Source organism: Schistocerca cancellata, chromosome 9, assembly GCF_023864275.1.
Source record: "Schistocerca cancellata isolate TAMUIC-IGC-003103 chromosome 9, iqSchCanc2.1, whole genome shotgun sequence".
Classification (NCBI taxonomy): Eukaryota; Metazoa; Arthropoda; class Insecta; order Orthoptera; family Acrididae; genus Schistocerca; species Schistocerca cancellata.
The window spans coordinates 447,220,667-447,232,307 of NC_064634.1; the positions used below are offsets into that span (position 1 = coordinate 447,220,667).

General features: G+C 46.4%; 1 pseudogene; it reads right to left on the reverse strand.

Annotated features, from left to right (window-relative positions):
- Positions 1-2,435: 2,435 nt before the first annotated feature.
- LOC126102167 (5S ribosomal RNA) lies at positions 2,436-2,553 on the reverse strand (annotated as a pseudogene).
- Positions 2,554-11,641: the final 9,088 nt, after the last annotated feature.

The following is an 11,641-nucleotide window of genomic DNA, read 5'->3' on the forward strand; positions in this document are numbered from 1 at the left end:
TGCTGGAAACCAAGCACAAGCTGACTCCAGTGAGGCCACGGACAGGCTTCGTGTGATAGTGTTAGAAAACGAACTCTCCCAGCGAGAAATCGTCATTCCTTCGGAGTCGCAAATAAAGGAAGTCCTAGAAGTCTGCAAAGAACAGGGAGAAGCTGTTGCTCGTGTGAGTGAACAAGTGGCTGCTCAGGCTGCGCAGATTACGGCGCAAACAGGTCAGGTTGAGAAAGTAATCAATCAGGTAGGCGCCCTAACGAGTGCGGAAGAAAAGATCACGATAGTGAATGAGGCAGACTCGGACGGGACACAGCCAGCGGCAACTGCAGAATCCGAAGTTTAAAAAACTGCAAGCAGACATAGAAAACGCAATCGGAACCTGATAGCTGACTTGCATAACAAGCTGCGGGAACACGAAAGCGCAGAGGGCAGTGCCACCACTAGCAACTCCACTAGAGGAGTGGAAAGCACCAGCGGTAAGCGTAGGCGTGGTGAAGTCGAGGAATACCGCGACTTCGAAGAGAGCCTCGGTAATCTGAGGGGAAACTCGGCTCCCCTTGTACGGACGGGGAACAGCGGCACGAATTTCTACATCTATATCTACATGGATACTCTGCAAATCACATTTAAGTGCCTTCACAATCCTCTATTATTTCAATCACGTATAGCGCGTGGAAAGAATGAACACCTATATCTTTCCGTACGAGCTCTGATTTCCCTTATTTTGTCGTGATGATCGTTCCGCCCTATGTAGGTCGGTGTCAACAAAATATTTTCGCATTCGGAGGAGAAAGTTGGTGACTGAAATTTCGTGAGAAGATTCCGTCGCAACGAAAAACGCCTTTCTTTTAATGATTTCCAGACCAAATCCTGTATCGTTTCTGTGACACTCTCTCCCATATTTCGCGATAATACAAAACGTGCTGCCCTTCTTTGAACTTTTTCGATGTACTCTGTCAGTCCTACCTGGTAAGGAACCCACACCGCGCAGCAGTATTCTAAAAGAGGACGGACAAGCGTAGTGTAGGCAGTCTCCTTAGTAGGTCTGTTACATTTTCTAAGTGTCCCGCCAATAAAACGCAGTCTTTGATTAGCCTTCCCCACAACATTTTCTATGTGTTCTTTCCAATTTAAGTTGTTTGTAATTGTAATACCTAGATATTTAGTCGAATTTACGGCTTTTAGATTAGACTGATTTCTCGTGTAACCGAAGTTTAACGAGTACCTTTTAGCACTCATGTGGATGACCTCACACTTTTCGTTATTCATAGTCAACTGCCACTTTTCGCACCATTCAGATATTTTTTCTATATCGCTTTGCAGTTTGTTTTGATCTTCTGATGACTTTATTAGTCGATAAACGACAGTGTCATCTGCAAACAACCGAAGACGGCTGCTCAGATTGTCTCCCAAATCGTTTATATAGAGAAGTAACAGCAAAGGGCCTATAACACTAACTTGGGGAACGCCTGAAATCATTTCTGTTTTACTCGATGACTTTCCGTCAATTACTACGAACTGTGACCTCTCTGATAGGAAATCGCAAAGCCAGTTACATAACCGAGACGATATTCCATAAGCACGCAATTTTACTACGAGCCATTTGTGTGGTACAGTGTCAAAAGCCTTCCGGAAATCCAGAAGTACGGAATCGATCTGAAATCCCTTGTCAATAGCACTCAGCACTTCATGTGAATAAAGAACTAGTTGTGTCTCACAGGAACGATGTTTTCTAAACCCATGTTGACGAGGAAGAATGCAGGAGACACTTTGTCTCTGTACAATCTTACTCTCTTTTCCCAGACCCAAATCACAACATAGCGTCCTCGATGTGCTTGAACGAGTTTGAGCACTCATTACCTTGCTCATGTGGAGATGTGCTCAGAATAAAATTTGTGTGCAGTGACCTGAGAGGTGAAGCGGCAACCCGAATACAAATAATGCTTCAGCACTGTCGAACGAACAAGAATTTTAAAACGGCTTTCCTCAACGAGTTCTGGGCTCGGAGCATGCAAGAACGGGTCAAGTTGGGCATTTTGATGCGAGAAAACTATGTTGAAAGTACATACAATCACCCCATGGAATTTTACAACGAACTTGTGAAAAATAATCAGTTTCTTGAAGCACCACATGATCCCAAGGAACTTACAAGAATTTGACTAAGCTACCGAATAAATTGCGCAGAGATATTACAATTGCGGCAAGAGGCACGGATGACGTTAGTGGTTTTCAGAACCCGCTGCAAGAATTAGCACTCAGTCCGTCTTCAGGCCACGAGTGGCCCATCGGGACCATCCTCAGTTGAGGATGCGGTTAGGAGGGACGTGTGGTCAGCACACCGCTCTCCCGGTCGTTAGGATGGTTTTCTTTGACCGGAGCCGCTACTATTCGGTCGAGTAGCTCCTCAATTGGCATCACGAGGCTGAGTGCACCCCTAAATATGGCAACAGCGCGTGGCGGTCCAGATGGTCACCCATCCAAGTACCAGCCACGCCCGACGGCGCTTAACTTCGGTGATCTGACGGGAACCGGTGTATCCACTGTGGCAAGGTCGTTGCCCCTGCAAGAATTAGGCACTGGAAGAAATGTAATTGAGCAGCAAAATGTAGCTGTCTTCGCAGGTAATCATGACGGGAATCACGGACAGAGGCGCAACCAGGATTGGAGGCCTCAGTTTGATCGCAATAACGATCATGCTCGTGGTAATGACAGGCGTGGGCCGTGGACCTTGGAGCCCACGGCGCAATGGTAGAGGTTGGAGACGCTTTAGGGAAGATCGGCCCTGGCCCGATAATGGTAATGCGATGCACACAACGGACGGGAGGTCAGTGGAGCCACACGATAATTCCCGAGGCAACAATATTAATGGATGTAGGGACGCATGACTAGCAGTGATAGGGGCGAGCAGAGCTGCGACGCCGAATGATGTCAACGCAATGTGCTTGGAACACGAAGACATCCGGGACGTGTTACTAGACGAAACAAGCCTCAGTCGAATGCCCCACAGTCCGCATAACAATTAACGAAATTACTATTCGCTGTCCGCTTGACTCAGGAAGCGAAGCATCGGTGATTAGAGGAGATGTGTTCGCGCGGTGCAATGTGAGGAGTCTGTGGCCGACGCTTCCTTTGCAGAAAACAAGAGTGCGAGGTGCCGTAGGGAATAAAAGCGTAGAGACGAAACAGCAGGCGTACACTGATTTTACTTGTCAGTCGTGGGCCGTGCTGTCACTAGCAGTTGAGGCAGTGCTTGACCTGGACTTTCTAAGACATTATAAGACCGTTCTAGATTTGCATGGTATGTGCGTTCATTTGCGCGATCACAAAACAAAAATGAGTGTTGTTTTCGATGAGCGACTCGTGGAAGAAGGAGTGGGATGTGCGTCCCTTGGTATACGCGTGATCGGCGAGTATGACGACGCCGAAGTGTGCCTATGCATGCTAGATACACAGGAAGAAGATCGGGATAGCGAGGAAACAGTAGAGGAGGCAATACTCGAGAAAACGCGGCATTTAGGATCGACAGAGATAGGGGAACAACTGCGTGGGACTCACATAACGTACCAAACCGTTTTTTTCCGATTCGGCTGGGCTCATATGTAATTTCAAATGGGAAGCGCAAAATAGGGGACGCAAAAGACAATTAACCTCTGGAATAGGAGATAAAGTTCTAGTTAAAACTCATAGTTTGTCCAAAATGCACCAGTTCATTAGCAGCACATTTTTCGACGTCTACTCTGGACTGTTTCGGGTGAGGCGTGTCGCTTATCAGAACGCGACTGAAATAGAAACGATCAGGTCTCGTAGGCTCGAAAAAATGGTTCAAATGGCTCTGAGCCCTATGCGACTTAACTTCCGAGGTCATCAGTCGCCTAGAACTTAGAACTAATTAAACCTAACTTACCTAAGGACATCACACACATCCACGCCCGAGGCAGGATTCGAACCTGCGATCGTAGCGGACGCTAGATTCCAGACTGTAGCGCCTAGAACCGCACGACCACTCCGGCCGGCGGTCTCGTAGGCCTAGGGGTTTGCATCACATATCTGATCAAGAAATGGGTGGAGTAAGAATTACGGACAGAAGTGTCATCTTTTGTAAACAGGGGAATTGATTAGCTCTGTATAAAAATAGTATTGTACAACATAATGTGTAAAGGAATTTGGAACTCTTTACTGTCTTTGCCTGCTTATCTATTAGGTAACAACGAGTGTCGAAGGAAGATATTCGTACGTTATGGTCATGATTTGCTCTGGAGGACCGATGATCACTTGTAAGGGAAACAAGAAGAAGTTACGCTAGAAAAGGTAAACCTTTCGCTATAATTATGGGAAACGCGCCGTAAATGCGCTAATGTGTAGTAATGGCTCGCGCCGAAGTAGGGACGGGACCAATTGTCGGGGGCAAAAGGCACCGAATTTTGTGTGTTGTTGTATTTGTGTTATAGTGGTGTGCCGAGAGGCAGCGCTATGAAGTATTACTGGCTTAGGCAGTGATGACTTGGAGAGATCCCGAGGGAGAGCTGAACTCTATAAAGAGTGCATGACAGACCATAGCGAGGAAAATCAGACGGAGGCAAGGTCAGGATCCTGGAAGTAAACCATCCAGAGGAATGAAGGCAGGATTAAATAAACAGGAAGCCCATGGAGGTAACAGGAGGGCGTAATGGTTATAGTCATGCATGACATTTGTTTAATGAAAGATGATACATGTAGAATAAGAAGATGTAAAGTGGGCCCTTAGTTTTAAACTAGATGTATGTGATGTACGGTATCTGTGCTTGACTTTTTTTGGTTCACAGGGAATAAAAGGCACTAAAGAGGACGAGATGCTGATGATCATAGGTTGAGATGAATCGCGAATAACAAGAATTGGTGCAATGACTAAAGTGGGAGTATTATGTTTCTATGAGATTTTAAGTGAGCAACGCCATAGTAGTTTCATTAACGAACTAAACTAGAGAGAACGAAGAGCGATGTGTCCGATTTGGATAATGTAAGAGTGTGATCCAAGTGGTAATAACTCCAGATGGTATCGAACCAATTAGTTTTGATTTTATATATTTTTCTTTTGTACTGTGTAATTGTCTACTTGTCTTTTGATGGTGTGTTATCCTGGTCATACCCTCATGGATGAGCAAATACATCACCTGTTTTGATTGTCGTGTGTAGTATAGGAACAGTAATGAGACATCTAACCTGTTTTGGAAGTGGATTAGAGGAAAGTGTGATCGTAAGACCATATTGTGATTTGTACATGTTTTGGGTAACCAGTATGTAACTTATACCAGATATTCTATGAGATAGTAAGCGTCCAGATAGTAGGACATGGAGAGGTAGATAGTGGTGGTGGTGGTGGTGGTGTAGTGAATTGCATACCGATTGTCACAACCCATGATACCTGTCCCGATTGATTCCACAATTTGCTCCTTTATGGGCAATCGAGTATCTTTTAAAATAACAGATAGGCTAGTTATTGTAGGGCGTCTCCAATATTGTAAAGACTTTTAGAGACGTATTTTCTTTATTCAATTGTTATTCAGAAATCAAAAGATCTTGTATTGTCAATTTATTTAGTGAGTGTAAGATGTCTCACAAATGTGAATGGACATTTTTAGAGGCCTGTGCTTGTAAGCAAACGTGTAATATATTGCGATTTAGGATTGTTCTTTTTGTTAATAACTATTCGTGATTAATTGTAAAGCTCTGGTGAAATTAAGTTTCGTTTTACAGTAGGTAAAGTGAAAATTGTACTTGGTACAAACAAGAGTAATTGAGGACCCCTAAGAATAATTGACGACCACCAAAGTTTAAGGGAGTAACAACTGTTTTACTTAAATGTTGTAAGGCGACGGCGAGCAGCAAAGGGAAACCGATCGGCTCCAGACGGTAAGGACACGGGACGACCTGTCCCTGTCAAACAGCTGATCCCGTGGACCGGGCCCGGGACTAGTGACTGGAGTCTCACACTACACCCACACACACCCACACACCAAGCGGCAGTGGCGGCGGCTGAGTGGGAGACGGCGGCCACGGCTGCCTGTGGCGAGCTCACAGCCGGTCAGAGCGGATGAACTCTCTCCACTACAAAGGAGAGCCCTGTTGTTGTCGGTACGAGACATCTTGTCGGGCGGAGATCACAATGTCGCTTCACCTGGACGCAGGAGGCGGCGACTTTGGCAGTGGCTATTAGCGCTACTGAACCTATTAGCTGGCGACGGTGAACACTGTCGCTTTTGCAAAAGTCAAGGGATAAAGGAGAAAGTACTAAGGGCTCTTAGCGCCATTAGTAACCCTTGTTGGATGTATGAACACTGAGGATAGTGAGAACACGTTGTAGAACTTTCAAGGCAAAGACAGCGGACTTTGAATTAGAAAGAGGGGATGGTTAAATAAACCTATATATGAGTAAAGTGTGTGTGTGTATGTAGTCATGATTAACTTATGTTTTGGTAGTCCATGACGGTGAGGGGTAGGACAGCTGTGGAAAAAAAAAACAACTGTTCATCACAGAACTTAGGCCCGTGAGCCATGGCAAGTTCCTGTTTAAAGAACTCGGAAGTAGACTCGGGACAGTAAAATAGGTCAACAATTTAGAGACACGTACGTGCAGTGTAGTTGTTAGACATACGGTTTTATTTGGATTGCTGGAACTGATGTACTGTTAGTCCAATCCATACCACTAGTGCTAATAATAACAAGAAAAGGGCAACTGGTTTATCATAGTGCGTTGACTACAAATGGACAACTAGTTTGCCACCATAATTTTGCCTAATTGTCTACGGAACAATAAATTTAAGGAGACAGCTTGAGTCAGACAGTCGGCAGAGTGCAATAGGGTACCTCCAAGTTCCTTTACAAGAAAACCCTCCCGTCGGCCGGAGTGGCCGAGCGGTCCGAGGCGCTGCAGTCTGGAACCGCGCGACCGCTACGGTCGCAGGTTCGAATCCTGCCTCGGGCATAGATCTGTGTGATGTCCTTAGGTTAGTTAGGTTTCACTAGTTCTAAGTTATAGGGGACTGATGACCTCAAAAGTTAAGTCTCATAATGCTCAGAGCCATTTGAACCAACCAAAACCCTCCTCGACAATTATCCTAGATGGTGTGCGCGTGACTTCATAGTGCCGTGTAACTACTCAAACGTAGGGCGTGCCAAACAATAGCGGAACTAGCGTGTGAGCTGGTCCTATAAACATATGAATTTTCGGGATTTTCGTCAAGATATCCTTATATTAATATCGCCTGTTTACTTATTAATGACTTAGTTAAATATGTGGAGCATATGAAATGTTGTTTGTCTTAGTTTAGTCTTCTTATTTATTTCCTTTCTTTGCTGAAACGTGCAACAGGACAGTGCCTTGTTTACTGAGTAACAATTTTGAGCAGAGAGGAAAGAAGGAATGTTTTCTTCTTTAATATAATGAAGTTATCTCTAAATTGAGGAGCATGATCAATGATATTTTGTTTTTGTCATTTATCAGCCTGAAATGAGGCAGTGAGATCAACAAACGTTTGCTGGCGCAAGGCAAAATGTTGTCTAATAACTCAATCATAAAGTAGGTCGACGGTGTTTCCTTTACTACTGTCTGACCAGAACTATATTTGTGGATTGACAAGGAGGCCCTTAGCCTGAAAATATTAGATATAACGTAGTCAGTGTTATCTGATCATAACGTTTAAAAGGACTCTCACTCTGCGAGCTAAGTAGATAAGGAGAGTTCATTGCATTGCTTGCGGGAAGTAAATAACTTGATTGCTAGTTGGCTTCAAATGGTTCAAGTGGCTCTGAGCACTATGGGACTTAACGTCTGAGTTCATCAGTCCCCTAGAACTTAGAACTACTTAAACCTATCTAACCTAAGGACATCACACACATCCATGCCAGGGGCAGGATTCGAACCTGCGACCGAAGCAGTCGCGCGGTTCCGGACTGAAGCGCCTAGAACCGCTCGGCCACCGTGGCCGGCTACCGTGGGAAAGATGGATTACACTCCACATACATTGAGACTAATCATTCATTGTTCAAAAATTTAATAAAAGAAACAAGATATGAATTCTGTTATGTAGTGACTGGCGTCGATGGTCGATACTTTAATAGAAAATTATTCCAAAATTTATTTAAAAAAATTACGCGAGATTGAAACTGAGAACAATAAATCGGAACTACGTCTTGCGAACAAGTCTTCCAAAAGGTATGAACCACCGACAGTCACTAATAACCACGTGGCTACCCACTACAAAGAAAAATCGATAAAATACACAAAATTCATGACAAGAAAAATCACGAAATCAAACACTAAAGCTCGAGCATTTACTCAAGCAAGGAAACTGGTTCAGTTGCTAACACAGAATAGAAAGCACAGTTTCACGAACAAACCTCGCGGTAACTTCTAGCAACCATTCACAAAAAACTCACTCAAATCTGCACAAAACACAGTCGTCTTTCCTTAATATGATTAGCGCCTGTTACAACCATACGCGTTGCTCGCATTCAGTGACACTATTTATTCAGGAGTCTAGTCACACTAATAGATCCACATGGCTTCATGCCCCACAATCCCAAAGCTATAGAGCAAAAAAGGAATGTTGTTGTTGTGGTCTTCAGTCCTGAGACTGGTTTGATGCAGCTCTCCATGCTACCCTATCCAGTGCAAGTTTCTTCATCTCCCAGTACCTACTGCAACCTACATCCTTCTGAATCTGCTTAGTGTATTAATCTCTTGGTCTCCCTCTACGATTTTTACCCTCCACGCTGCCCTCCAATGCTAAATTTGTGATCCCTTGATGCCTCAGAACATATCCTACCAACCGGTCCCTTCTTCTCGTCAAGTTGTGCCACAAATTCCTCTTCTCCCCAATTCTATTATGCTGTTTGTAGTAGCTTACCCGCACTCCTATTTTTTTATTCATTATTAAACCTACTCCTGCATTACCTCTATTTGATTTTGTATTTATAACCCTGTATTCGCCTGCCACCGAACTTCACTAATTCCCACTATATCTAACTTTAACCTGTCCATTTCCCTTTTTAAATTTTCTAACCTACCTGCTCGATTAAGGGGTCTGACATTCCATGCTCCGATCCGTAGAACGGCAGTTTTCTTTCTCCTGATAACAACGTCCTCTTGAGTAGTCCCCGCCCGGAGATCCGAATGGGGGACTATTTTACCTCCGGAATATTTTACCCAAGAGGACACCATCATCATTTAACCATACAGTAAAGCTGCATGCCCTCGGGAAAAATTACGGCTGTAGTTTCACATTGCTTTCAGCCGTTCGCAGTACCAGCACAGCAAGGCCGTTTTGGTTATTGTTACAAGGCCAGATCAGTCAATCATCGAGACTGTTGCCCCTGCAACTACTGAAAAGGCTGCTGCCCCTCTTCAGGAACCACACGTTTGTCTGGCCTCTCACCAGGTACCCCTCCGTTGTGGTTGTACCTACGGTACGGCCATCTACACTCCTGGAAATTGAAATAAGAACACCGTGAATTCATTGTCCCAGGAAGGGGAAACTTTATTGACACATTCCTGGGGTCAGATACTTCACATGATCACACTGACAGAACCACAGGCACATAGACACAGGCAACAGAGCATGCACAATGTCGGCACTAGTACAGTGTATATCCACCTTTCGCAGCAATGCAGGCTGCTATTCTCCCATGGAGACGATCGTAGAGATGCTGGATGTAGTCCTGTGGAACGGCTTGCCATGCCATTTCCACCTGGCGCCTCAGTTGGACCAGCGTTCGTGCTGGACGTGCAGACCGCGTGAGACGACGCTTCATCCAGTCCCAAACATGCTCAATGGGGGACAGATCCGGAGATCTTGCTGGCCAGGGTAGTTGACTTACACCTTCTAGAGCACGTTGGGTGGCACGGGATACATGCGGACGTGCATTGTCCTGTTGAAACAGCAAGTTCCCTTGCCGGTCTAGGAATGGTAGAACGATGGGTTCGATGACGGTTTGGATGTACCGTGCACTATTCAGTGTCCCCTCGACGATCACCAGTGGTGTACAGCCAGTGTAGGAGATCGCTCCCCACACCATGATGCCGGGTGTTGGCCCTGTGTGCCTCGGTCGTATGCAGTCCTGATTGTGGCGCTCACCTGCACGGCGCCAAACACGCATACGACCATCATTGGCACCAAGGCAGAAGCGACTCTCATCGCTGAAGACGACACGTCTCCATTCGTCCCTCCATTCACGCCTGTCGCGACACCACTGGAGGCGGGCTGCACGATGTTGGGGCGTGAGCGGAAGACGGCCTAACGGTGTGCGGGACCGTAGCCCAGCTTCATGGAGACGGTTGCGAATGGTCCTCGCCGATACCCCAGGAGCAACAGTGTCCCTAATTTGCTGGGAAGTGGCGGTGCGGTCCCCTACGGCACTGCGTGGGATCCTACGGTCTTGGCGTGCATCCGTGCGTCGCTGCGGTCCGGTCCCAGGTCGACGAGCACGTGCACCTTCCGCCGACCACTGGCGACAACATCGATGTACTGTGGAGACCTCACGCCCCACGTGTTGAGCAAAAATCGGCGGTACGTCCACCCGGCCTTCCGCATGCCCACTATACGCCCTCGCTCAAAGTCCGTCAACTGCACATACGGTTCACGTCCACGCTGTCGCGGCATGCCCAGTGTTAAAGACTGCGATGGAGCTCCGTATGCCACGGCAAACTGGCTGACACTGACGGCGGCGGTGCACAAATGCTGCGCAGCTAGCGCCATTCGACGGCCAACACCGCGGTTCCTGGTGTGTCCGCTGTGCCGTGCGTGTGATCATTGCTTGTACAGCCCTCTCGCAGTGTCCGGAGCAAGTATGGTGGGTCTGACACACCGGTGTCAATGTGTTCTTTTTTCCATTTCCAGGAGTGTATATCGCTGAGGCACGCAAGCCTCCCCACCAACGGCAAGGCCCATGGTTCATGGGGGCAAAAAAGGAATACTGTTTACTGTTATAAATTCCAAAACTCTTGAATTTTCTCAATTCGTGCGTACACAAGGTATCCCGAGTTATTCTACAACAGCTGAAACCTACTAAGAAATGAATTCAGGAATGAGTTAAGCTGAAACATTACATGACTAAGGATTAAAACTAGATGTTGCCTCTTCGGCGATGCCCAGAGCGGCGAGGGTGCTCGCCGCTCACCAACACTTCCTACCGGCGCAGGACGGCGTGCATGTTCCACCTGTGGCAGCTTAACAAAAGCGACGGGTCATCGCTCGCCGGTGCCTCTCTGAACCAGCAGAGTTCCCCTTTGCTACACGTGGAAGTTGGCTAAGCTGTCGCTACGTTCAGAGAAACTTCCCCCAAGTCCAAACACAAACAGAAACTCCAGCAGACGACAAACGAGCATCCAAGCAGACAACAAGAGGGATGGAACAAGAAAAACATAAGGTGACGACTCAAATACACGATGATTTGCTTTTCTCTATGAAAGACGGCCGGTGTGACCGTGAGGTTGTAGGCGCTTCAGTCCGGAACCGCGCGACTGCTACGGTCGCACGTTCGAATCCTGCCTCGGGCATGGATGTGTTTGATGTCCTTAGGTTAGATAGGTTTAAGTAGTTTCTAAGTCTAGGGGACTGATGACCTCAGATGTTAAGTCCCATAGCGCTTAGAACCATTTGAACCATTTGAA